At 51.5% G+C, this 27,703-nt stretch overlaps 1 long non-coding RNA gene across 3 annotated transcripts in view; it reads left to right on the top strand.

Moving 5' to 3' along the window:
* Positions 1 to 27,703, top strand: part of LOC124109651 (uncharacterized) — a 63,493-nt gene that overhangs the window by 3,224 nt on the left and 32,566 nt on the right. For 2 of the 3 annotated variants that reach the window (XR_006857053.2, XR_006857050.2), the window contains exons 2-3: positions 1,340 to 1,466; positions 8,404 to 8,482. This is a non-coding gene — a long non-coding RNA (uncharacterized LOC124109651). The remainder of the gene's footprint in view (positions 1 to 1,339; positions 1,467 to 8,403; positions 8,483 to 27,703) is intronic. The other variant, XR_006857051.2, reaches the window with a different exon arrangement.

Below are 27,703 nucleotides of genomic sequence, written 5' to 3'. Positions count from 1 at the left end.
ATATGCACATTTAATATCAAAAGTAGTTGCATAGTCAAGTGTGGTGACATACACTTGTAATCCCAGTGATGTGGGAAAATGAGACAGGAGGATGGCAAATTTGAGGCTAGTCTCAGTGATTTAGAAAGGTCCTAAGCAACTTGATAAGTCTCTGTCTTAAAATTTAAAACAAACAAATATTCTGATATAACTCAGTAGTAGAGTTACCCTGGTTAAATTCCTAATTTAAAATAAATAAACAAACAAACAAATAAATAGATAGATAGATAAATGGTTGTTCCAGAAAGAAGACCTCAAAGATCAGAACCTTAAATTAACTCTAGGTATGTGTTTATTCACTAGTGAAAATTGAGACCTTGAAAAAGGGAGTACTTTCCCACTGTCAGGGAGTTCTTTATGGTGTAAGTACGTTTTAGAATTTATTTTTCTTTTCTGGCTTAGTATTTTTTCATTTGCATCTTCAAAAATAGCCATGTGCAGATACAGTTTCAGAGTAAGAGTAGTTCTACAAATCTGGGAATGTTTAATCTGATGTGTCAGGAACTGTGGGGTTAACAATCTATTCACTTAATTTGCTTTTTTCATTTTTTTTCTTTTTTATAACTCTGTGCCATATAATTCAAGTTTGCCCAAGTACCTAAGTGTTTTGTAAGAGTCTGCTAGTTAAAATATTTATTTTATTGTTTGGAAAGTGAGTTGTGGTGTTGTGGTCTGAAGAAGTTAAAATATTTTTTTAAATAAAATACTTGTTATATGGTATGATTAAATAAATAATGAGAATATAGACAACTTTAAAGATTACCATTCAAATAAATATGTGGGCCATTGGAAATTTGTGTTTCACTGATCTCATGTCTTCTACACACAGAAATGACCACTGTCGTATGAGTCTTGTTATTACTTATAATTTTGGAATGTATATCTCAAATATCATTGAATTGTTTCATGGTGCTTCTTCTGAATATTCAGTAACTTATTGCAACTGTTACTTATCCATTAGGAGTATGTTGAAATTTTTTATTACTTTTTGCTTCAGTGTTTTGTTTCACATGTGTTGCTCTCTGGGTTTTATTATACCAAATTTATTCACCAATTTCATTGCTTATAACTAATTATTAGGGCTGGGAATATGGCTCAGCTTGTAATGTGCTTACCTTGCATGTACAAGGCCCTGGCTTCAATCTCCAGCACCACAAAAAAGAAGCTTTTTGAATGACAGAGGCCACTTCTTCACTGAGAGTCTGCTCTTCTAACTCTCATCACAACTTCTGTCAAATGAAAAACTTTGTCAATGATCTTATAGTTGACATGATATTTATTGATTTAATTTTTATTTCAGGAACCATTGACATGCAGGGATGTGGCCATTGATTTCTCTGAAGAGGAATGGAAATGTCTGGACCCGGTTCAGCAGACTTTATATGGAGATGTGATGCTAGAGATCTATAGAAACCTGGTCTTTGTGGGTGAGCATAAATGTCCTTCAGAATTATTAATTCATGGCCAATATTTAACTTCTTGATTTGTTTAACCTATCTTTTCAAAGTAGTGTTGACAATCTGGAGATTGAAAATGGTTCCAAAGTATTTTAGTGGTTCTCTCAATAGATAGATAGATAGATACATACATACATACATACATAGATAAAAAATAAAAATTGGAAAAATAATTGTCAAGAATCCTCTATGATACCTCCTCTTTGTTGTTTCCTAATGAGGTAAGCATTAAGAAACATAAGTAGTTACCAAAAACATAACAAAATGAACCGCACTCCATTTTCCAGCAAGCACATCCTGTCTTTAAGTCATCCTGTCTTTAAGTCATCTTTAGTCATTTATTTTCCCCATAGCAATAACCTTGGAATTTGAAGAGAAAAGTGACAGTAGCCATATATCCATGCCATTAGAAGTCCATGAAGCAAAGAATACAGATAAGACATCCAAATGTCAACAAGGAAGTCTCATTTTAAAATATTAAGAAGCTAAAATCCAACAGAAATTGTGTTTCTAAACTTAGGTTTCTTTCTTTTGCATTCATTAAAGAGCATATCCTGCCCTATGTTTGACATGCTTCCCAATTCTTAAGCTACTTGTTGTTCTCCAATGATCTCCCTATATTCAAATCAACAAAATACTCCCTAACACCTCTGAGGATTTACATAATCTCAGACATCTGTTGATCATGGGGGCTCCCTAAAAAATCTGTGCATATTTCTGAATATCTCTAGTTTAAACTAATGTAATATTTTAGTCAAAGAATAAATTCTGTAATATAATTCAAGTATTTATTCATTCAGATTTTATTATCAGAGCTTTTTATGAATGCTTAAACTAGATTTTCTGTGAATTATTTTTTTGCCATGCAATGAATAGCAGTGATTCAAAATGCCTGTTCCTAGTGAGTATAAAAGTATAACTCATAAATGTGGTTTAAAGAAAGATTTCTAGGGCTGGGGCTATGGCTTAATGGCTCAGGGCTTGTGTTACACATGTAAGGCAGTGGGTTTTATATATGGTAACACTTAAAAACAAATAAATAGAATAACTTACTGTCTTATATATTTTAAATGTACTGTTAGGTAGTGTTGATTTACATTGTTTTATACCATATTCCTAGAAAATTTGAATCACATAAAAGCAAAATTTATCTCTCCCCCCACACAAGTGCTCATTTTGCTCTCACCTTTTCATTTGTAATTTTATTCTTTTTGGCCTGTATGTTTTTCTCTATTAGATATCTCATAAGTAGAATCACATGGTATTTGTCTTTTTGTGAATGACTCATTTCACTTAGCATACTATCCTAAAGACTGATAATTGTAGGTCCTATATAATTTCTTATCTTTATAAAGTTTGAAAAAAAAATTTTTTTGCACCAAGGATTGAACTCAGGGACATTCTAACTGAACCACATCTCCAGCCCTGTTTTGTATTTTATTTAAAGACAGGGTCCCACTGAGTTGCTTAATGCCTCACCATTGTTGAGGCTGGTTTTGAACTCATGGTCTTCCTGTCTTAGCTACCCAAGCTGCTGGATTACAGGTGTGTGCCACCACACTCGGCCAAGTTTCAAAACTTTATATCCTATTCAAAATTGCCTTCATATACTCATGTGAAAGAACATTTGATTGGCTTTCCACATTTATCTTTATTGAATATTTTTGTAATAAGCATAGATCTGTAAATATTTTGAATTGACCATCAATGTGAGGACTGATTTATGTACTCTCAATTTTGTTATGTATAGCTTCGTCATCTAAATTTGTGTTAACATACAAGTATCTATTATTTTTATATGAGGAAACACTTTTTAATTTTTTTAATATGTTACTTATTTATGTACTGTGGATACTACACAGAATTTTTAAAATAACTTATTTCATTATTTATGCAAAAATAGTATTGAGCATTTGGTTGGCATTATGTAGAATTCTTAGACTGCTTTGGGTATTTGTGTGTGTGTGTGTGTGTGTGTGTGTGTTTTGTATCATTTGCTTAACCTCTGAGCCACACCCACAGCCCTTATTTTTGGGGTACTGGAGATTGACCTCAGGGTCACTTGCCCTCAAAACAACATGATAAAACCCTATTTTGTATTTTCCTTAGAGACATTATCTAATTGAGTTGTTTAGCACCTCAGTTTTGCGTAGACTGCCATTGAACTCCCAATCTTCCTCTCTCAAACTGTCACAGAGCTGAGATTACAGGTGTTTACTACTGTCCCTGGTCTACAACACTTGTATATTTTGAGATTGCCTCTTTCTAATTTGCTTAGGGCCTTGTTAAATTACTATAATTGGCTTTGACCTCATATTTATGAATTTTTGGTTATCACATCCACTTTTGATTTCCAACTAATTACATTATGTTAGAAAGCAATTTTAAAATTTTTAATAACTATTATCATCTGTTTTGTGCTTTTAACTTGGTCTCCTTAAGATAATATTACTTATACTATTGAGAAGATTGCTTCTTTTAGCCTAATTGGTTGATAATAGTTGTTTAAGTGTTCTAATTCCGGAGTACTATTCCAATGCTATTTTGTTCCTTTGCATTAATTGGGAATGAATGTCTCCTGCTATTACTTTTTTGCTTTCAATGATGTTGAGTTATTTCAATGTTTGCTTTTTGTATTTGAAAAATACGATTTGAGTTAACCATATATTTACTACTATTGTATTCCAGAGAATGGCAACATTTATCTTTATATAAAATTCTATTTTCTCTGATTATTTTTATATAATTATTACCATCTTTGTGATTTTGAATATAATATTCCAATCATCTATTAGTGTTTTAGTCTATTTGTGACATTAGTTCTAAAGAGAATCTTCTGTAGATTTAGATCTGAAATAATTAACATATTTTTACATTTAATCTTTCTCATCATGTTTGTGTTCTAATTAGTGTTTCATAATAGTTCATTTGTATTTAAATTCCCGATGAGAAAAAAACTACTATTGTAACTTTGGAAGTTTTTGTTGATCATTATACTTTTGTCTACTATTTAATAACGTGTTTTAATTTGGGATTCAAAGACTTTTATGGTGATATTTATATTCCTCTCTTTTTCTGTTTTTATCTTCTATATCTACTTTGTCATTATATTGGGATTATACTAAAAGTATTTAAAAAATGGAAAATTAATTCAAAGTAACTTTCTGATGTCCATAGATGAATCACAACCAGTGTAATTATCACATCCCATGACTAAACACTTAAGGTCACCCCAGGAAAACTGGACTGGCATGAAATAATCAAAGAGAGATTGAGAAAAATACCTTAGTCTTTGGGTCCTGTGATGGCTCCTCTGACTTTAGGGTTCTATGGGAAAAAAGGAGTGAGGAGCCATGCTAAACACTTTCATTGGAGAGAAGCCATTCAAATGAGGCAAGAGGTCAGGTTTCAGGGGGTTGAGTCTAGCTTTGTAATGTCTTTCTGTAAGCAGGTTGATTGACATCTAGGAAGGCCACACTCATCTCATGTATTGAGTGGGTATCAAAAGCAGAGCAAGAGACTGGGATACACAAAGGAAATTTCCATGGAACATTCTATTGCTGGGGTCCTGCCCTAGCAGGGTCCAGGGAGTCCTGAAGGATGAGTGGCATCCACGAAAAAGATGAGATAGGAGTCGTTCCATTAAAGCAATCTCCAGGGAGAGAGCTCTAATGCAGCTTTCTCTGGGTCATCTTTTATTGCAATTTTTATCATCATTATGGATTCAGAATACATCACTGATTATACAATTTCAAAACTTTGCCAAGATGTGACATTTCCTTAACCATCATTAGGGGCATAGAAAAGTGTAACATCAATTTACATTTATCCAGGGTGTATCCTTTAGTTATCAATTGTTAAGGGTAAAGAATCATCAATAAAATGTGTCACTAATTTACATTTTTCAGATTTTTCCAGGATGTAGTATTTTCCCCAAGATATATTATTTTCTTATTAAATAATGCCAAACTACATAACCAGACTCTAAGTCTCCTAGCCTTTAATTAAACTTTAAGTTTAAAGTATACCTGTACTTTATTTTTAATCTAAAATTTCCATATAAAGAATCCACTTGTATTATACTTAAAATATCCTAAAGTTTATAAACCATTCTTAAAGCATTAATGAAACCCATACAACTAAAAACTTAAGAATTCTAAGCCCAAGAGTCTAAATAGAATAATATTTCTAACATTTTTCTAAAAATATTTCTTATAGTGCTACTTTAATTAATTCCTACATTTATTCTCATGAAACTGGTTGAGCTGCTTTCTCAGAGTTTGTTTCTTAGCCAAGGTGCACTAGTTCTTATATCTTTGTAATCTCTCTGAGTAAAAAGTAAGTTCTATACATCAGCCCACTTAATACCAATATTAACTATTCTCATCATAAATCCCTATGTGAAGTAAAAGAAAGTTTATAGAAAAGAGAAGAATGTATCTTTATATATCTTAACTTTCCTAAGTGTATAACACAACTTTCCTTAATTGAGGATGAAACTACATATGGTGGGCTTTGTGTAATAAGCCTAATGATTAGGCTTTCTAAGAGGCCAGAAATATGGGCCTGGGTTCTTAGTTGATATAATCAATGTGGTGCCTGAAATTCTCGTGACCTTTTGGAGAATGATTGTTGTCCATTATCAGTTTTGTCCTCAGTATGCTGTGGGGTAGTAGAACAGCCTTCTAGGTATGAACTACCTGTTATGTTCTAGCTATCTGAAGTTTAATTTGGTTTAGCATTTAACATACTCATGCCTCCTGTCAGGAACAGGAGCATGAAAATGAAAAGTCCCAATTACATAAAAAAGGGTCTCATGGTTTCAGTTACCCACCAACCAGTGTGGCTTTGCCAGAATTCATCCTCATTGTGACCCTGTCAAGAGAGTGGGAGAACACTTTGCTAGCACTTATCTTCACTGTGACCCTGTCAAGAGAGTGAGAGAAGGATCACCTTCACCATTCTATCCCAAAAAGGGGCAAAGGGGTAGAATTATAAAGGAATAAGTGAGTGTAACTTAACTTAAGTGTATATACCTACTTCTGAAGCCATCTCTTGATATCTGAGCTGGGCAATGCTGAAGCCACTAGATAATAGAGGTTGGTCAAAGCCTTGTTCATCAAGACTTAAACGTGTGTTCATTCAGGGTGACTCTCTACATGTAACTTCATATCATATACAACCACAAGAATGGGTAGTTATACTTCATGTATGTATGCTGTGTCAAGATCATTCTACTGTCATACATAACTAAAAATAACAACAAAAAAATTAAAGTACTTAGTTTACACTGTATTTTTAAACTGAACTAACTTTGATTCTCTAAAATAATCAGTGTCTTTACATGTCTTGTCAAGCTGATGTCAAGCTGCTTTTATATGTTTTACCTGTTAATATGGATTTATGATAGTTTTTATGCTTTATTCTTTCAAATTCCATAGCAAAACTAAATGTTTTATTTACCATAATGATAGTAAAATGGAATTTATTTTTATAAATATTTTGGTTTTTCACAAAAGCTTTCAAATACTATATGATTTGTGTTTCTGTACAGATTTATTATATTGGAATGACTAAATTTAGTATTTATTGATTTTTTTTAAGACCAGGTCTAGAAGTGAAAAAATATAGCATTTATATATCTTGAAAGCCTGTATTTTTCTTAAGATTCAAAAATAGTCTTGCTGGGTATAATATTCTACATTGATTTTTCCCTTAAGTACACATGACTATATACTCTAATTTCTTTCTGGAATTCTTCTGCTAAGAAATCAAATGTTAACCATATAGAAGTATCTTTATAAATGAAACCTCTCTATTTCTTAGTCTCATCATATATTTTTAAGAGTTTTAAAATTTTCTTTATGAATTTCTTACTTTAAATATTTTAATTGATTTTCTAATATTTGATATATTTTCTCTTCACATTTCTAATTCATCAGTTATTGTTTCCTAAAGAATATTTCTAGTATAGTTCTACTTTTTCTGTTGCATTTTTTTTTCTGAATTGCATTCAATCTTCTCTTTCAAATTAGTTTAATAAACATCTTTCAAGTTTTTTTTTTTTGGCATTGCTTAGATAATTAACAAATGTCAGTTTTCTAATTCTCAATTGCTAGTGTTATGTTGTATCTTTGTTTGAGCTAATTTTCCTTTTTTTTTTTTTTGCATGTGCTATTACTTTTATTCCATTTAAGATCATCCTTAAATAGATTATTATAGTCATTTTGGATAATGTATGGAAGTTACTAAATAAACAAAAATAGGTCAGGTGGGGTGATAAATGCCTGTATCATTTGGGAAGCTGTGACAGTAAGATTGTAAGTTTAAAATGACCTTTGGCATCTTTGTGACATCCTGTCTCAAAACATCTTTTAAAAAAGTATATATATAAGGGTCTGTGGAGGTAGTTTAATGATAAAACACTCCTATGTTCAATCCTAAGTAACACTCCCCACTAAGACATAATAAATTATTTAATGGATAAAGTACTTTTCTGCAACATTGATTTGTGGGTGTGTGTGTTGATGGGGATCAAACTCACTTTAATGAACTAATTAGCAAGGACTCTACCAACTGAGCTATATTCCCAGCCCATTCCTGCAAATTTTGAGTCAAATGTGAAATCTGAAAAACTTGAACAAGATGCTGTAATTTGACATCTTTGTGGTAACATTAGCTGTTTCAGTTTTATCTTCATATGTGGCACTTTGAAATTGCAAGATGATTTTCAAACTTTTGTCAGCATACTGTTGTAAATTTTACATGTTTCTTGATTAATAATGACCTTACGTTGTACTTACTGTTCTCTAGCTATTTCCCTCAATTTGATGGAGTTTTATATATTTGCAGAGTATATTCACCATAGTGTAGTAAGTGGATAATGCATTATTTTAATTTCTTTCAGGTATGTCTTCTCATCAAAATTCAGAATTTTCAGAAGAGCAGGAAATAAAATGTTTTTTGCAAAATTTGATTCAGAGAAGGTATGGAAACTATACATAGTTGGAGAGAGAGAAGTTCAGTAATTTTTTTTAATGAACAAAAATGCAGATGCATGACAATATTTATAATGAAAATTAAACTGTTATCAGGTTATGTTATCATATAATATATCAGAAGAATGACTACTTATGACAGTCACTTTTTTGAAAATAATACTACTTTCAGTTACATAATGGTAATTATACAATTTTCACTATCCAGTACTTTGTGTAAAACCAGTCACAATAAACAAGATTTTTAGAGGCAAGAAGATGTATCGAAGTACATAATTGTGAAAAGCTTACAGGCTATTATGAAGCTGTATCTTAAAAATGCCTTTGGGAAATTAAATAGTTAATCAGTTTTCTCAGCTTTAAAAATATGATTTGAATAGAAATTTACATTTTAATATAAGAAATGAAAACACTGGTTAAATCCTGATTAATCATTTTTTAAAGCTTTTAATGGCATGTACATGAGTGCATATAAAAAAAAAGATACCAAGCCAGAAATTACTTTTGAAAGAGGTGGAGCATCTCATAGATTCTCAAGTCCACATAGGAGCTGGAACACAATGACTAGAAAATGGCTAGTTTTTTTTTATTAATTGAGGGAAAGTATATCAAAGTTAGGAATAAGACTTTAATGAGAAGAGTCTTGCTACAGACAGATTGATTGACTTCCTAGCAAGACACACCCATCTTGAGATGCTAGGTGACTATGTGTCTCCAATGAGTTATTCCATCTCCAATGCAGGGCTGAACATAGGTAAGTGGGATATCATATGTATTGGGAAGTCTCAAACAAGCAGAATTGCCACTAAGAGTTCCAATATACCAGGCTTTGCTGCATAATGGCTTCCATATTGTTGATATTCTTGTTTCACACATATTTCAGAGATGTCTTCCAGCATCTCTACTTGACATGCACTGTCTCATCTTCCGTAGCAACAGGACTCCGAGATGAAATCCAAGGATACTTGTGCATTTGTGGTTTGTGGTAGGATGAGATTTGTTCTTATACATATCAGGATAATTTTTTCCAGTGTCAGACCCAGAGAGTTCCTGGATCCTACACATGTTCCCAGTAAACTTAATACTGTTGTTCTTAGGTTTTTCTGAGGTCCTAGTCCTAGTCATCTGTGAATCCTAAGGAATATTCACCCAACAAATTCAAAGTGTCTTATGACTCATTTCAGTGAGCTAGTTACATACAGAGATTTTTACCAGATCAGATGTTTGGTGGCATTGTGGTGATGCAGGGCATCAGCTGAACTGGGGAGAAACAACTGCACATATGCCAGTCACTTTTGACAATCTGTGGGCTTTTAAATTATCTGCAAAGCATTTTTGGAATCATATCCTTCCTCTAAAGAATGGGAAATTTGCTCTGGCATCTATTATATGCTTCAGTGAGTTACTGGAATACTTTGAAATGTACCATTGAGTAAACATCCACAAATATTTCTGTAGAAAAAAGATTTAAAAAAAAGTTCTGACTGATTAATTTGATTGTTACTTTACAAAAGAAGTTGGAATGAACAGTTACTCTTTTTGCTAATGCATAGAATTGTAATAAATGTGGAGAGATTTGTACTTACCAACTATTGCTTTATCTAAATATGCATATAGATACTTGCAGAGAGTTCTACATGTATGATAAATATTTCAAGATTTGTAGACAGGTCTTTACCTTAAGTAATTGGCTGGCTATATATCTATATATATATCTATATATCTATATCTATCTATCTATCTATCTATCTATATATATATATATATATATATATATATATATATATATATAGTGTGTGTGTGTGTAAATTAATATAAATTCGGAAACTCATAAACATTTCACCCTCTTTTAAATTCTAGGAAACATCCTTGTGATCATTTTGAAAAGCTTTATAAAGATAACATTGAGGAAGTTCTTAATTCATGCTCTGAATTTTTCCACCTAACTTTTCATGAATTGTTCAGGGAATATAAGAATGGTTTTAATGACAATGTATTCAGAAATTAGTTTGATTTCACAGAAGAAATACAATTGATCAATAAGTTCATGAAGAAAGGTTCAACATCTTTAGGAATTAAAGGAATGCAAATCAAAACAACACTAAGATTTTTTCTCACTCCTAGTCAAAAGGGCAATCATCAAGAATACAGGCAACAATAAATGTTGGCAAGGATGTGGGGGAAAACGTACAATCATGCAATGCTGGTGGGACTGCAAATTGGTGCAAACACTATGGATAGGAATATGGAGATTCTCCAGAAAATTTGAATGAAATCACCATTTTTTCCAGGTATTTTACTTCTGGTTTTAAAGCCAAAAAATTAAAATCAGCATACTGCAGTGATGCAGCCATGTCAATGTTTTTAGGAGCTCAATTTACCGTAGCTAAACGGTGCAACCAACATAGCTGTCCTGGATAATGTGTTATATATATATATTCAATGGAATTTTACTCTGCTTAAAAGCAACAAAGTTATGATATTTGCCAATATATGGGTGGGCATGAATAACATATTCCTCAATCAAATAAGCCCATCTCAAAAAAACAAAGGCCAGATGTTTTCACTAATATATGGAGGCTAATTCACATTAAGGGAGGAAGGCATCCTTGGAAGAATATAGTTACTTTAGATGAGATAGAGGGGAGTGAAGAAAGGAGAAAGGATATGGGGATAGAAAGAATAGTAGATTGAAGCAGATATCATTACTTTATACATATATGATTTCAAGACCAATGAGATTCTACAACATGAACAATGAGAAGAATTAGAGAGTATATCTCATGTATGTTTAATATTTCAAAGTGCATAAAAGCATTCCAATGTTGGGTATAATTAGTTAAAGGAAATTTAAAAAGAAAAGCAATAGTTTAAAAATGTATTACAGTGAGTAACAAATTTTATAAGTACACTGTCTTATTTTCCTTTTGGACAATTCTGTCATTTCAAATTTATGTTTTTTTTTTAATAAGCATCTTAGAATTTAGTCAACTTATTGAGCAAATTTGTTTAGGTGAAAACTGTGTAGGCTTCATTAGTCAAAAAGTTTTGTAATTGGGTTTTAATTTTGGCATGCAATAGATGCTCCTTTACTGAGAATAAAAAATTGTTTTATACATTGAGCTAATTGCTTCATTTGGGGCATAAAAAAATTGAGAAGAAATGTCAGTTCTACCTTTAGAGTGAAGAACCTTGTTTCAGTCTGTTCCAATTCTTCACAAGTGACTATCAATTTAAGAGAAAGTTAACTTTTTTTTTTTTCTATCTCTGATTTCTCATTGAATCTTCAAATTTCAGGTACAAAAGCATCACAGTTCTTGTTTATTGTCAGTTTTGTTGTTATTATTCTTGCTTATTTATTTTACTTTAGCCTTTTCAATATGGTAAACAAAACTTATAGGATTTTTTGTTCAATTTTTCTATTTTTTACATTTCATAAGTGGACTGATATTTTAATAAATTAAGAATATAGTGTATTTTGAAGATTTCTGAAGAGTGTTTTAAAAACTTATTATTTGCAGGTACAGAATGAAGTTTTATTTTATAAAACTCAACCCCTGTAAAATGCCCCTGGTGTTTTTTTAAGTGCTGGTTTCCAAGGCCCAGAAAGTCCTTTTGGTTGATTCTCTTGTGACTCTATCTAGGAGGGTAAGTCACAATTTTTTGTTGACTGAGCTAATGTTATTCTGAGGCAAATTAGTGTCTCAAGAGAATTTAAGTAAAAGATGGAAATTGTTATGTTGGTTAACCAAATAGAATCTAGCCTGCTTAGTCAGTTGTAGAATCTGTGACTTACCCAGAATCTCACAGTGCATAGTGAAAGCCTCAGCAACCAAGACTATTATGAGAACTTCATATTTTTTTCCAACATTGTTAGGAGGCATGAGAAAGGCTGCTTCACGGACAATGTTGGACCAGGTCATGGGCACTGGCTGGGAGTAGGTGGATGGTTAATTTTGAGGTGGGGAGCAGGTCCCATGGGGAACAAGACCAGGGAGAGCAGGGTGTGGGGGAGCAGGGCCAGAGGAAGCAGGGCCCAGGAGAGTAGGGTCCATGGGGAGCAGGGCCATGGTTATCAGGACCAGGTGGAGCTGGGCCATGGGAGCAGGGCCCAGGGGAATAGGGCAAGGGGAAGCAGGGACCAGGAGAACAGGGCCCAGGGGAGCAAGGCCAGGGGTAGAAGGACCAGGGGATTAGGGCCAGGAGAAGCAGGGCCCATGGCGAGCAGGGCCAGGAGGAGCAGGGCCCAGGTGGAGCAGAACCCAGGGGAGCAGGGCAGGGGAACCAGGGCCCAGGAGAACAGGGCCCATGGGGAGCAGTGCTAGGGGAGTAGGGCATGGGGGTGGGGAACAGGACCAGGTGGAGCAGGGCCCAAGGACAGCAGGGCCCAGGAAAGCAGGGCCAGGGGAACAAAGCCAGGAGGAACAGGGCCAGGGGGAATGAGGCACAGGGAAGCGGGACCTGGGAGGGGGACAGGACCCAGGGGGAATTGGGCCCAGGGGGAGCAGAAACAGGAGGAGCAGGTCTCAGGGAGCAGACCCGGTGGAGCAGGATGAGAGGGAGCAGGATCCGGGGAGCAAGGCCAGGAGAGGAGGGCCAGAGGAAGCAGGACCCAGGGAAGCAGGACCAGGTGAAGTAGGGTACAGGGGCAGCAGGTCCCAGGCCGAGCGGGGCCCTTGGGGACCAGGGCCCAGGAGGAGCAGGGAGAAGGGGAGCAAGACTGGGGGGACTAGGGCCCAGGGGAGCAGGGCCAGAGGGATCAGGGCACGAGGGCAGCAGGACTAGGTGGAGCAGGGCCCAGGGAGTGGAGGACCAGGGGGAACATGGTCCAGGTAAGCAGGGCTAGGGAGAGCAGAGCCCACAGGGAGTTGGGCCAGGGGGAGCAGGGACAAGGGAAATCAGGGCTCAGAGGGATTGGGGCACAGGGGGGGAGCAGGGCCAGGAGGAACAGGGCCCAGGGCAAGCAGGACCAGATGGAAAACGGCCCAGGGGAGCAGGGCCAGAGGGAACAGGACACAGGTGGAGCAGGACCCAGGGGAGCAGGTCAAGGAGGAGCAGACCCAGGGGGAGCAGGGCCAGTGGGAGAAGCGCAAAGGGGGAGCAGCACCCAGGATGACCAAAGCACAGGTGGGAGCAGAACCCAGGGGAGCAGGGCCAGGGGGAGCGGGGCCCAGGGAAGCAGGACCAGGAGAGCAGGGTCAAAGGGGAGCAGGTCCAAGGGGAGCGGAGCCCAGCGGGGAGCAGGAGCCAGGAATAGTAGGGCCCAAGGGAAGCAGGACCAGAGGGAGCAGTGCTCAGGGGAGAAGATCCAGGGGAAATAGGGCCAGAGGGAGCAGGGCCAGGGGGAGCCGCCCCTGGGGAAGGAGGACCAAGGAAGCAGGGCCAAGGGGGAGAAAGGCTGAGGGGGAGTAGAGCCCAGGGGGGATCAGGGCCCAAAGGGAAGAGGACCAGAGGGAACAGAGCCCAGGGGAGCATGGCCAGGGAGAGCAGAACACAGGGGGAGCAGGGTCCGGGGGAGCAGGGCCAGGGAGAGCAGGTCCCAGGGGAGCAGGTCCCACGGGAGAAGGACCCAGCAGGAGTAGGGCCCAGGGGAGCAGGTCAAGGAGGAGCAGACCCATGGAGAGCAGGGCCAGGGGGAGCAGGGCTCATGGGGAGCAAGACCAGGGGATAATGGCCAGGGGTAGCAGGACCAATGGGGACCAGGGCCAAGGGGAGCAGGGCCCAGGAGGAATGAGGCACAGGGAAGCAGGACCATGGGGAGGAGGACCCAGGTAGAATTGGGCCCAGGGGGAGCAGAGCCCCGGGGGAGCAGAAATAGGAGGAGCAGGCCTGGGGGAGCAGGGCCGAGGGAAGCAGGACCAGGTGGAGCAGGGTACATGGGGAGCGGGGCCCAGGGGAACCAAGGCCCAGGAGGAGCAGAACCAGGGGAAGCAGGGCCCAGGGGAGCAGGACTGGGGGAAGCAGGACCCAGGGGGCATAGGACCAGATGAAGCAGGGCCCAGGGAGTGGAGGACCAAGGGAAGCAGGGCCCAGGAGAGCAGGGCTAGGGCAAGCAGAGCCCACACAAGGGGATCAGGGCCTAGGGAAGCAGGACACAGGGGGAGCAGGTCCCAGGGGAGCAGGGTCAGGGGAGAAGGCCCCAGCAGGAGTAGGTCCCAGGGGAGCAGGGCCAGGGAAAGCAGGTCCCAGGGGAGCAAGGCACAGGAGAGCAGAGCCAGGATAAAAAGGCCAGGGGGAGCAGGGCCAGGGCGAGAAGGAGCCAGGGGGAGAAGGGCCAAGGGGCAGCAGGGCCCAGGGTGATTGGAGCCCAGGGGGAGCAGAACCAGTGTGAGCAGGGCCAATGGAACTGGTCCAGAGGGAGGAGGACCCAGGGGGACCAGGGCCAGGAGGAGCAGAACCAGGGGAAGAAGGGCCCATGGGAGCAGGACTGGGGGGAGTAGGGCCCAGGGGAGCAGGACCAGGAGGATCAGGACCCCGGGGGGAGCAAAATATGGTGGAGCAAGGCCAAGGGAGTGGAGGACCAGAGGGAGCAGGGCCCAGGAGACAAGGGCTAGGGGAGGAAGAGCCCACAGGGAGTAGGGCCAGAGGGAGCAGTGCTAGGGGAGCGGGGCCAATGGGGAGCAAGGCCAGGGAAAGCAGGGCCCAGGGGAGAAAAGCCAGGGGGAGGGTGGCAGGGGGGAAAGGGCCAGAGGGAGAAGGGCCAAGGGAGTGCAGCACCAGGGGGAGCAGGGCCCAATGGGACAATGGCCAGGAGGAGCAGGGCCCAGAGGAGCAGGGTAGGTGGAGGAGGGCCCAGGAGGAACAGGGCCCAGGGGAGCAGCCCTGGGGGAGTAGGGCCCGGGGGAGCAGGGCTAGGGGGAGAAGGGCCAGGGTATTATGGCCAGTAGGAGCAAGGCCCATAGGGAGCAGGGCCCAGGGGAAGGGGGCACAGGGAAATCAGGGCCCAGGAGCAGAAGAACCAGGGGGTGCAGGGTGCAGGCCCCAGGGGAGCAGGGCCAGAGGGAGTGAGGACTAGGGGAGCAGGGACAAGGGAAACCAGGGCTCAGGGGGAGTGGAGCCCAGGGGGGAGCAGGGCCCAGGGCGAGCAGGTCCAGAGGGAGATCAACCCAGGGGAGCAGGAGCCAGGGGAGCAGGGCCAGGGGAACAAGGACCCAGCAGTAGTAGGGCCCAAGGGAGCAGGGCCAGGGAGAGCTGGTCCCAGGGAGCAGGGCCCAGGGGAGCAGAGCCAGGAGAAAAGGGCCAGGGGGAGAAGGGGTCAGGGGGAGAAGGTTCAAGGGGGAACAGTGCCCAGGGGTAGTGAAGCACAGGTAGGAGCAGGGAACAGGGCTCAAGGGAGCAGGGCCCGGGGGAGCAGATTCAGGTGGAGCAGGTTTCAGGGAGAACAGGTCCCAGGGGAGCAGGGCCAGGGGGAACAGAGCCCGAGGAAGAAGGACCATGGGAGCAGGGCCAAGGGGGAGCAGGGCCACGGTGAGCAGAGCCCAGGGGGGATCAGGGCCCAAGGGAAGCAAAACCAGGGGGATCAGTGCCCAGGGATCAGGGCCAGGAGGAACAGGGCCAGGGGGAGCAGGGCCCTGGGAAAGAGGACCAGGAGATCAGGGCCAAGGGGAAGCAGGCCCAATGGGGAGTGGAGACCAGGAGAGAGCACGACCCAGGGGAGCAGGGGCAGGAGGAGCAGGGCCCAAGGGAGCAGGACACAGGGGGAGCAGGGCCCAGGGGAGCAGGGCCAGCAGGAGCAGGACCAGGGAGAGTGGGACACAGGGGGAGCAGGGCCTAGGGGAGCAGGGTCAAGTGGGAACATGGCTAGAGGGAGGGGGGTCTGGGGAAGCAGGAGCAGGGGGAGCAGGCTCAAGGGAGAATGGGCTCGGGGGGGAGCGTAGCCCAGTGGGGATCAGGGACCAGGAGAGCAGGGCCAGGAGGAGCAGGGCCAGGGGGAACAAGGCCCAGGAAAGCAGGACCAGAGGGAGCAGGACCCAGAAGAGCTGGGCCAGGGAGAACATGGCCAGGGGGAGCAGGGCCAGAGGGAGTGGGGCCTGTGGAATCAGGACCACGGGGAGCAGGGATAAGGGGGAGCAGGGCTCAGGGGGAGAGGAGCTCAGTGGGGAGCAGGGCCCAGGAGACCAAGGCCAGGAGGAGCAGGACCAGCGGGAGCAGGGCCCAGGAGAAGCAGGGAACAGGGAGAACATGGCCCGGAGTAGCACAGCCCATGTGGAGCAAGACCATGGGGAGCAGGGCCCAGAGGGAGCAGGGGCAAGGGGAGCAGGCCCCAGGAGGAGCAGGGCCAAGGGGAGCAGACCCCAGGAGGAGCAGGGCCAGGAGGAGAAGGGCCAGGGGATTAGGGCCAGGAGGAGCAGGACCCATGGGAAGCAGGGCCATGGTTATCAGGACCAGGTGGAGCATGGCCACGGGAGCAGGGCCAGGGGGAGCAGGGCTCAGGGGAACAGGGTAAGGGGGATCAGGTACCAAGAGAACAGGGCCCTAAAGAGCAAGGCCAGGAGAAGCAGGGCCCATGGTGAGCAAGGCCAGGAGGAGCAGGGTGCCAGGAAGCAGGGCCCAGGTGGAGCAGAACCCAGGGGAGCAGGGCAGGGGAAGCAGGGCCAGGGGATTAGGGCCAGGAGGAGCAGAACCCATGGGGAGCAGTGACAGGGGAGTAGGGCATGGGGTGGGGAATAGGACCAGGTGGAGCAGGGCCCAAGGAGAGCAAGACCAGGGGATCAGGGCCAAGGGGAGCAAGGCCCAGAAAAGCAGGCCCAGGGGGAACAAGGCCAGGAGGAACAAGGCCAGGGGGAATGAGGCACAGGGGAGCAGGAACAGCGGGGGACAGGACCCAGGGGGAATTGGGCCCATGGGGAGCAGAAACAGGAGGAGCAGGCCTGGGGAGCAGAGCAGGGGGAGCAGGACCGGGAGGAGCAGGACTTGGGGGAGCAGGACCCCCGGGAGCAGGACCCGGGGAAGCAGGGCAGGAGAGAAGGGCCAGGGAAAGCAGAGCCCAGGGGGAACAGGACTCAGGAGGAGCAGAACCAGGGGAAGCAGGGCCCAGGGGAGCAGGGCAAGAGGGATCAGGGCCCAAGGGGAGCAGTACCAGGTGGAACAAGGCCCAGTGAGTGGAGACCAGAGGGAGCAAGGCCCAGGAGAGCAGACCTAGGGGGAGCAGAGCCCACAGGGAATAGGGCCTGGGGAACAGGACCAGGGGGAGCAGGGCCCAGGGGGAGCAAGGCCCAGGGAGCAGGGCCCAGGGGAGCAGGGCAGGAGGAGCAAGCCCAGGGTAACAGGGCTAGGGGGAACGGCCAGGGGGAGCAGGCCAGAGGGATGGGTCCCAGGGAAGCAGGACACAGAAAGATCAGGGCCCAGAGGAGCAGGGACAGGGGGAGAAGGACAAAGTAGGAGTAGGGCCCAGTGGAGTAGGGCCAGGGAGAGCAGGACCTAGGTGATCAGAGCCAGGGGGAGCAAAGCCAGGAAATAGGGCCATGGGGAACAGGGCCAGGGGGAGAAGGGGCCAGGGGAGCAGGGCCAGGGGATTAGGGCCAGGAGGAACAGGGCCCATGGGGAGCAGGGCCATGATTATCAGGACCAGGAGGAACAGGGCCCAAGGATAGCAGTACCAGGGGATTAGGGCCAGGGGGAGCAGGGCCCATGGGGAGAAGTGCCAGGGGTTGAAGCACCCAGGAAAGCAGGACCAGAGGGAGCAGGGCTCAGGGGAGCAGGGCCCAGGGGAACAGGGCCAGTGGGAACAATGCCAGAGGGAGCAGGGCTAGAGGGATTGGGGCCCGGGGAAGCAGGACCAGAGGGACCAGGGCCAGGGGGGAGAGGGGCCCAGGGGGACCAGGACCCAGGAGGAGCAGAACCAGGGGAAGCAGGGCCTAGGGGAGCAGGACTGGGGGAAGTAGGGCTCAGGGGAGCAGGCCCAGGGGGAGCAGGGCCTGGGGGGAGTAGGACCCGATGGAGCAGGGCCCAGAGAGTGGAGGACCAGGGGAAGTAGGGCCCAGGAGTGCAGGGCTAGGGGGAGCAGAGCGCACAGGGAGTTGGGCCAGGGGGAGCAGGGCCAGGGGAGCAGAACACGGGGAGCAGGGCCCAGAGATGCGGGACCAGGGGTAGAAGGACCCAGAAGGAGTAGGGCCCAGCGGAGCAGGGCCAGGGAGGGCAGTTCCCAGTGGAGCAAGGCACAGGGGAGCAGAACCAGGGGGAGCAGAGCCAGGAGAAAAAGGCCAGTTTTAGCAGGGCCAGGGGGAGAAGGGCCAAGGGGCAGCAGGGCCCAGGGGGAGTGGAGCACAGGGAGAGCAAGGGCCAGGGAGCAGGACTGGGGGAGCAGGGTCCAGGAGGAGTAGGACCAGGTGCAGCAGGGCCCAGGGAGAGTAGGCCTACAGAGAGCAGGGCCCAGGAGAGCAAGGCTAGGGGAACAGCACCCACAGGCAGTAGGGCCAGAGAGAGCAGAGCCAGGGGAGCAGGGCTGATGGTGAGCAGGACCAGGGCCAGCAGGGCCCAGGGGAAGTGGGGCACAGGGAAACCAGGGCCCATGGGAAGCATAACCAGGGGGATCAAAGCCCAGGGACCATGGCCAGGTGGGAGCAGGGCCCAGGGGAGCAGGTCCAGGAGGAGCAGGACACTGGGAGCAAAGCCAAGGGGAGAAGGGCCAGGGAGAGCAGGTGCCAGAGGAGCGGGGCCCAGGGGAGTAGATCCAGGGAGAAAAGGGCCAAGGGGAGTAGTGCCGGGGGGAGAAGGGCCCAGGGCGAGCAGTACCAGGGGGAGCAGAGCCCGAGGAAGCAAGCACAAGGGAAGCAGGGAAAGGGGAGCAGAGCCAGGGGGAGCAGGGCCTAGGAGAAGCAGGAACAGGGTGAGCTAGGCCCGGAGTAGCATGGCCCATGTGGAGCAAGACCATGGAGAGCAGGGCCCAGGGGAGCTCGGCCAGGGAGAGAAGGTGCCAGAGGAGCAGGGCCCAAGGGAGCAGGTCCAGGAGGAGCAGGGCCAAGGGCAGCAGGGCCAAGGGGAGCAGGACACAGTGGGAGCAGGGCTAGGGGTAAAAGGGCCAGGGAGAGCAGGTGCCAGAGGAGCAGGGCCCAGGGGAGCAGAGCCAGGGGGAGAAGGGCCAAGGGAGAGCAGTACCAGGGGGAGCAGGGCCCCGGGAAGCGGCCCAGGGGAAGCAGGGCCATGGGGAGTAGGGCCCTGGAGAAACAGGGAACAGGGGGAGAAGCGCCCGGGGGACCAGGGCCCATGGGGAGCAAACAAGGGGGAGCAGGGTCCAGGAGGAGATGGGCCTAGGGGAGTAGATCCCAGGGGAGCAGGGCCAAGGGGAACACAGCCAGGGAAGCAGGGCCAGGGTAAGCAGGGCCCAGGTGAATAAGGCCAGGGGGAGCATGGCCAGGGATTAGGGCAGTAAGAGCACAGCCCATGGGGAGCAGGGCCAGGGGGAGCAGGGCCAGGAAAACAGGACCAGAGGGAGCAGGGTCCAGGGGAGCAGGCCCGGGGGAGCAGGGTCAGGGGGAACAGGGCCAGGGGGAGCAGGGCCAAGGGAATGAGGTGCAGGAAAGCAGTTCCAGGGGGAGCAGGTCCAGGGGGAGATAGGAGCAGGGAAACAGGACCAGGGGGAGCAGTTCCTAGGAGGAGCTAGGCCCAGAGGGAGCGGAGCCCAAGGTGAGCAGGACTAGGGGGAGCAGGGCCTGGGGAAGCAGGGCCAGAGGGGAGCAGGGACTGGGGGAGAGGGCCTGGGGAAGCAGGGCCTGGGGAGCAGTGTCAGGGGAAGAGGGCTAGGGGAAGCAGGACCAGGGAGACCATGGCCCAGGGGGAGCAGGGCCCAGGGGAACAGGGCCTAGGAGGAGCAGAACCAGGAGAAGCAGGGCCCAGGGGAGTAGGACTGGGGGGAGTAGGGCCCCAGGGAGCAGGGCCTGGGAGAGCAGGGTACGGGGGTGCAGGATCTGGGGGAGCAGGGCCCAGGAGATCAGGGCTAGAAGGAGCAGAGCCCACGGGGAGTAGGGCCAGGGGGAGCAGAACCAGGGGGGTCAGGGCCAGAGGGAGCGGGGCCTGTAGAAGCAGGACTAGGGAGAGCAGGTCCAAGGGGGAGCAGGGCCCAGGGGAGCATGGCCTGGGGGAGCAGGGCCCAAGGGAACAGGGCCAGGAAGAGAAGGTACCAGTGGAGCAGGGCCCATTGAGCAGAGCCAGGATAAAAGGGCCAGGGGGAGAAGAGACCAGGGAAGCAGGGCCAGGTGAAGCAGGTCCCAGGAAAGTAGGGCCCAGGGGAGCAGGGCCAGGGGGATCAGGGCCCAAGGGAGCAGAACTGGAGGATGTAGGGCCCAGGGTAGCAGGGCCAATGGGGAGCAGGACCAGGGGGAGCAGGGCCCAGGGGGAACAGGGCCCAGGAGTAGCAGGGCACAGGGAAACAAGGGCCAAGGGGGAGCAGAACCAGGGGGAGCAGAGCCCAGGGAACAGGGCCAGAAGGGAGCAGGGTCCTAGGGGCAGCAGGGCCCAGGGGAGCAAAACCAGGAGAAGCAGCGCCTGGGGGAGCAGACCAGAGGGAGCAAGGCCAAGGGGAGCAGGGTCAGGGGAAACAAGGCCAGGTTGAGTAGGGCCAGAGGGAGCGACGACCAGGGTAGCAGGGCGTAGGGGGAGCAGGACTCAGGGGGAGCAGAGCCAAGGGAAGAACAGGGCCCAGGAGAGCAGTGCCAGGAGGAGCAGGGCCCAGTGGAAGCAGGAGATAGGGGGAGCTGGTCCCAGGGGAGCAGGACACAGGGGGAGCAGGGCCCAAAGGAGCAGGGCCAGGGAGAGCAGGACACAGAGGGAGCAGCGCCAGGGAGATCAGGTCCCAGGGTAGCAGGCCCCAGGGGAGCAGAGCCAGGGGGAGCAGTGCCAGGAGAAAAGGGCCAGGGGGAGCAAAGCCCAGGGGAGAAGGCCAAGGGAAGCAAGGCCCAGGAGACCAGGGCCCAGGGGAGCAGGGCCTGGTGTGCAGGGCCCAGGGGAGCAGGACTGGGGGAAGTAGGGCCCAAGGGAGCAGGGCCATGAGGAGCAGCACCCAAGAGGAGCAGGACCGGGTAGAGCAGGGCCCAGACAGAGGAGGACCAGGGGGTGCAGGGCCCAGGGGAGCAGAGCCAGGGGGAGCAGAGCCAGGGAGAAAAGGGTAGGGGGAGCAGGGCCAGGGGGACAAGGGCCCAGTGAGAGCAGTACCAGGGGGAGCAGGTCCCAGGGGAGGAGGCCCAGGGAAGCAGGGCAAGAGGGAGCAGGGCCAGGGGAAGCAGAACCCAGGAGAATCAGGGAACAGGGGGATAAGGGCCTGGGGGAGCTGGGCCCATGAGGAGCAGGGCCCAGGGGAAGAAGGGCCCAGGGGAACAGGACTGGAGGGAATAGGGCCCAGGGGAGCAGGGCCAGGGGGAACCGGGCCAAAGGACAGAAGGATCTGGGGAGTAGGGCCCAGGAGAGCAGGGCTAGTAGGAGCAGAGCCCAGAGGGAGTAGGGCCTGAGGAAGCAGGGAAAGGGAAGCAGGGCTCAAGGGGAGCGGAGCCCAGGGGGTAGAAGGGCCTAGGGAAGCAGGGCCAGGAGGACCAGGGCCCAGCCCAGGGGTAGCAGTACCAGAGGAGCACAGCCCAGAGGAGCAGGGACAGGGAGGATCCGGGCTCAGGGGAGCAGGGCTCAGGGGAGCAGGACCAGTGAGAGAAGGTCCAGGGGCGTAGGGCCCAGGGGAGAAGGGCCACGGGGGAGCAGGGCCCAGGAGGAGCAGGACCAGGTGGAGCAGGCCGCCGAGAAAGGAGGCCTACCGGTAGAAATGCCCAGGAGAGCATGGCTAGGGGGAGCAGATCCCACAGGGAGTTGGGGCAGGGGAAGCTAAGCCAGGGGAGCAGGGACAATGGAAAGCAGGACCAGGGGGAGGAGGGACCAGAGGGAGCATGGCCCAGGGGGAGCGGGGCACAAGGAAACCAGGGCCCAGGGGAAGCAAAATCAGGGGGAGCAGGGCCCAGAGAGCAGGTCCAGGGGTGAGCAGGGCCCAGTGGAGAAGGGCCAGGAGGAGCAGGGTCCGGGGGACCAGGACCAGAGGAAGCAGGGCCCAGGGGAGCAGGATCAGGAAGAACAGGTCCAGGGGGACCAGGGCCAGTGGGAAGCAGGACCAGGGAGAGCAGGGCCAAGAAGTTGCAGGGCTCAGGGGGAACAGAGCCCAGTGGGAGCAGGGCCCAGGGGAGCAGGGCCCAAGGGGAGTAAGACCAGGGGGAGTAGTATCAGGAGGAGCAGGTCCCAGGGGAGCAGACCCAGGGGAAGCAGAGCAAGGGACAGCAGGGCCAGGGAGAGCAGAGTCCTGGGGTAAGCAGGACAGGGGGGAGCAGGGCCCAGGGAGAGGAGGACCAGGGGGAGCAGAGCCCTGGAGATCAGTGCTAGGGATAGCAGAGCCCACAGGGAGTAGGAGCAGGGAGAGCAGTACCAGGTGAGCAGGGCCCATGGGGAACAGGACCAGGGGGAGCAGGATACAGGGGGAGCAGGGCACAGGGAAACCAGGGCCCAGGGGGAGCAGAACCAGGGGGAGCAGGGCCCAAGAGCAGGACCATTGGGGAGCAGGACCCATTGAGCAGTGCCACGAGAAGCAGGACCCAGGGGGGGAGCAGGGCCCAGGGGGAGCAGGGCCAGGAGAGCAGGGCCCTGCGGAACAGGGTAAGGGGAGCAGGACTGGGGGGAGTAGGGCCCAGGGGACAGGGCCAGGTGGGCAGGGCCCGGGGAGAGGAGTCTTAGAGGACCAGGGCCGAGGAGAGCAAGGCTAGGGGTGCAGAGCCCACAGGGAGTAGAGGCAGTAGGAGAAGGGCCAGGGGAGCAGGGCCCAGGCAGAAAAGGGCCCAGGGAGAGCAGTACCACCGGGAGCAGGTCCCGGAGGAGCAGGGCAAGGGGGAGAAGGGATAGGGGGAGCAAGGCCCAGGAGAAGCAGGGAACAGGGGGAGAAGGGCCTAGGGGAGCAGGGCCCATGCAGAGCAAGACCAGGTGGAGCAGGGCCCGGGGGAAAGGGTCCAGGGGGAGTAGGGCCCAGAGGAGCATGGCCCAGGGGAGCAGGTCCAGGAAAGCAGGGCCAGAGGGAATGGGGCCCGGGGAAGCAGGAACAGGGGGAGCAGGACTCAGGGGGAGCGGAGCCCAGTGGGGAGCAGGGCCAGGAGGAGCAGGGCCCAGAAGGAACAGGGTTAAGGGGAGCAGGGCCAGGGGAAGCAGGGCTCAGGAGGATCAGGGCCAGGGGATTAGGTCCAGGAGGAGCAAGGCCCATGGGGAGCAGGGCCATGGTTCTCAGGACCAGGTGGAGCAGGCCACAAGGAAAGCAGAACCAGGGGATTAGGGACAGGGGGAGCAGGGCCCATGGGGAGCAATGCAAGGGGGATCAGTACTCAGGAAATCAGGACCAGAGGGAGCAAGGCCAAATAGAGCTGGGCCCAGGGGAGCAGGGTCAGGGGGAATACAGGCAGAGGGAGCAGGACCAGAGGGTGCATGGCCCAGGGGAGTAGGGCAACGTAGGAGCATAGTTCAGGGGAGTAGGGCCCAGAGGTGCAGAGCCAGGGGGAACAGGGCAAGGAGGAGCAGGGCTAGGGGGATCGGGGCCCAGGAGAAGCAGAGAACAGGGGAAGAAGGGCCCCGGGAGGGCAGTGCCCATGGGGAGCAAGACCAGGGGGAGCAAACCCAAGTGGGAAGTTCCCAGGGGGAGTAGGGCGCAAGGGAGCAGGGCCAAGGAGGAGCATGGCCCAGGGGAGCAAGCCATGGGGAACCAGGGCCCAGGAGTGCAGGACCCAGGTAATCAGGGCCAGAGCGATAGGGCCCATGGGGAGCTGGGTCAGGGGAAGCAGGACACAGTGGGTGCAGGGCCCATGGGAGCAGGGGCAGGGGGAGCAAGACACAGGTGGAGCAGGGTACAGAGGAGCAGGGCCAGGGAGAACAGATCCCAGAGTAGCAGGGCCCAGGGGAGCAGAGCCAGGGGAAGCAGAGCCAGGGAGAAAAGGGCCAGGGGGAGAAGGGTCAAGGGAGAGCAGTATCAGGGGGAACAGAGCCTGGAGGTGCAGGCCCAGGGGGAGCAGGGCCCAAGGGAGCAGGGCCAGGAGGAGCAGGGCCCATGGGGAGCCAGATCGGGGGAGCAAGGCCCATGGGGAGAAGGACCCAGTGGGAGCAGGGCACAGAAGTGCAGGGCCCAGGAGAAGCAGGGTCAGTGGGAGCAGGGCGACAGGGAGTGGGGCCCTGGGAAGCAGGACAAGGGGGAGCAGGGCCCAGGGGAGAAGGGCCAGGGAGAGCATGTCCCAGAGGGTCAGGGCCCAGGGGAGCAGAGCCAGGGAGAAAAGGGCCAGGGGAGCAGGGCCCAGGAGGAGCTGGGTCCTGAGGAACCAAGGCCCAGGAGGAGCAGAACCCAGGGGATCAGGACACAATGGAACAGGACTGGAGGGAGTAGGGCCCAGGGGAGCACGGACAGGCAGAGCAGGGTCCAGGGGGAGCAAGATGAGGTGGAGCAGGCCCCAGGGAGAAGAGGACTAGGTGGAGCAGGGCCCAGGAGAGCAGGGCTAGGGAGTGCAGAGCCCACAGGGAGTATGGCCAGGGGGAGCAGGGCCATGGGGAGTGGGGCCAGGGGGAAAAGGGCCAAGGGGAGAAGGGCCCAGGGAGAGAAGTACCAGGGGGTGCAGGGCCCCGGAGTGCAGGCCCAGGGGAGCAGGTCCCATGGGGAGCAGCCGTTGGAGGTGCATGGCTCAGGGGAGCAGAGTTGGAGTAGCAGGGCACAGGGAAGCAGGGTCTAGGAGAGAAGGGCCAGGGGGACCAGTTCCATAGGGAGTAGAGCCCAGGAAACAGGACCGGGGGAGCAAGGCAAAGGGGGAGCTAGGTCCAGGAAAGCAGGACCAGAGGGAGCAGGGCCCAGGGTAGCAGGGCCTAGGGGAGCAGAGCCAGGGGGAGCTGAGCTAGGGAGAAAAGGGCGAGGTGGAGCAGGGCCAGGTGGAGAAGGGCCCAGGGAGAGCAGTACTAGGGCAAGCAGGGCCCAGGGGAGCAGGCCCAGGGGCAGCAGGGTAAGGGGAAGCAGGACACAGTGGGTGCCGGGCCTAGGGGATCAGGGCCAGGGAGAGCAAGTTACAGGGCGAGCAGGGCCCAGGGCTGCTGAGCCAGGGAGAGCAGTTCCCAGAGGAGCAGGGCCCAGGGGAGCAGAGACAGGGGGAGCAGAAGAGGGCCAGGTGGAGAAGGGCCCAGGGAGAGCAGTACCAGGATGATCAGGGCCCAGGGGAAGCAGGGCAAGGGGGAACAGGGCCAGGGGGAGCAGGGCTCCGGACAAGCATGGATCCGGGGGAAAGCGCCCGTGGGAGCAGGGCTTTTGGGGAGCAAGACCAGGGAGAGCAGGGCCCAGGGGGAGCAGGGTGCAGAAAAGCAAGGCCCAGGAGCAGCAGGGCCCAGGGGAGCAGGGCCAGGTAATGCAAGGCCCAAGAGAGCAGGGCCCAGGGGAGCAGTGCCAAAAGGGCCAGGGGGAGCAGGGCCTGGTGGAGCAGGCCAAGGGGAAGCAGGGCCAGGGGGCACAGGGCCCAGGAGAAAGAGGTAACAGGGACAGAAGGGCCCCAGGGAGCAGGGCCCATGGGGATCAAGACCAGGTGGAGCAGGGCCTAGGAGTAGAAAGGCCCAGGAAATCAGTGCCAGGGGGAACAGGGCCAGGGGAGCAGGTCCAGGTGGAGCGAGGTGCAGGGAAACCGGACCAGGTGGAGCAGGGCCCAGGGAGAGCTGAGCCCAGGGGGAGCGGAGCCCAGGGGGGACATAATCTGGAGGAGCAGGGCCAGTGGGGAACAGGATGAGAGGGAGCAGGACTCGGGGGGGGGGCAGGGCTGGGAGAGGAGTGCCAGGGGGAAGAGGACCAGGAGAAACAGGGCCCAGGAAAGCAGGACCAGGTGGAGCAGGGCCCACAGGGAGCAGGGCCCAGGGGGACCAGGGCCCAGAAGGAGCAGAACCAGGGGAAGCAGGGCCCAGGGGAGCAGGACTGGGGGGAGCAGAGCCAGGGGGATCAGGGCCCAGGGGTAGCAGGACCAGGGAGCGCAGGGCCCAGGGAGAGGAGGCCCATGAGGAGCAGGGCCCAGGAGATCAGGGCTAGGGGGTGCAGAACCCACAGGGAGTAGGGCCAGGGGGAGAAGGTCCCAGGGGGAGCAGGGCTGGGGGAGCAGGGCTAGGGGGAGCAGGGCCCAGAAGAGCAGGGCTAGGGGGAGCAGAGCCCAGGGGGACCAGAGCCCAGAGTGGCGCAGCGTCCAGGGGAGCAGGGCCAGGAGGAGCAGGGCCCATGGGGAGCAGGACCAGAGGGAGCAGAGTCAAGGGAACAGAGCCCACTGGGCGCAGGGCCAAGGGAAGCAAGGCCAGAGGTAGCAGGTCCCATGGGGAGCAGGGCCAGGGAGAGCAGGCTCAGGGGAGCAGGGCCCAGGAGGGAGCAGGACCAGGTGGAGCAGGGCCCAAGAGGAGCAGGGCCCAGGTGGAGCAAGGCAGAATTAGGGGGAACAAGGCCATGGGGAGCAGGGCCCAGGGGTACCAGGGCAAGGTGGAACAGGGACAGGGTTGAGCAGGGCCCATGGGGAGAAGGGCCAGTGGGAGCAAGGCCCAGGGGAGCAGGGCCCAGGAAAGCAAGACCAGGGGGAGCAGGGCCCAGGGGGAGCAAGACCAGAAGGAGCAGGACCAGGGGGAATAGGACCCAGGGGAGCAGGGTCAGGAGGAGCAGGGCTAGGGGGAACAGGGCCAAGGGGGAGCTGGGTCCATGTGAGCTAGGCCAGGGGGTGCAGGGCCCAGGGGAGAAAGACCAGGGGAAGCAGGGCCCTGAGGGAGGGCCCAGGGGGAGCAAAGCTAGAGGAAGCAGGGCCAGGGGAGCAGGGTCCAGAAGTGGCAGGGCCCAGGGGATCAAGGCCAGGGGGAGCAGGGCCCACAGGGAGCAGGGCCCCGGGGGAGCAGGGTCCAGGGTAGCAGCGCCATGGGGAACAGGGCCCTAGGGAGCAGGGCCCAGGGGGAGCCGGGCCCATGGGAGCAGGGCTAGGAGGAGCAGTGCCCAGGGGAACAAGGCCCAGGAGAAGCAGGGCCAGTGGGAGGAGGGCCAGGGGGAGCAGGGTCCAGGGAGCAGGACCGGGGGGAGCAGGGCCCAGGAAGAGCAGTGCCCAGAGGGGAGCAAGACCCGGGGGAGCAGGGCTCAGGGGGTGCAAGCCCCAGGGAGACCATGGCCTTGGGGGGCAGGGCCAGGGGGAACAGTGCCGAAGGATAGCAGGGCTAGGGGGAGCAGGACCC

The sequence above is a fragment of the Marmota monax genome, unplaced genomic scaffold, assembly GCF_021218885.2.
Source record: "Marmota monax isolate L192 unplaced genomic scaffold, Marmota_monax_Labrador192_F-V1.1 WCK01_AAM20220418_F8-fsc00262, whole genome shotgun sequence".
Classification (NCBI taxonomy): Eukaryota; Metazoa; Chordata; class Mammalia; order Rodentia; family Sciuridae; genus Marmota; species Marmota monax.
Note: the sequence above shows the minus strand (reverse complement) of the source record. Positions and strands in the feature narration are given on the sequence as shown.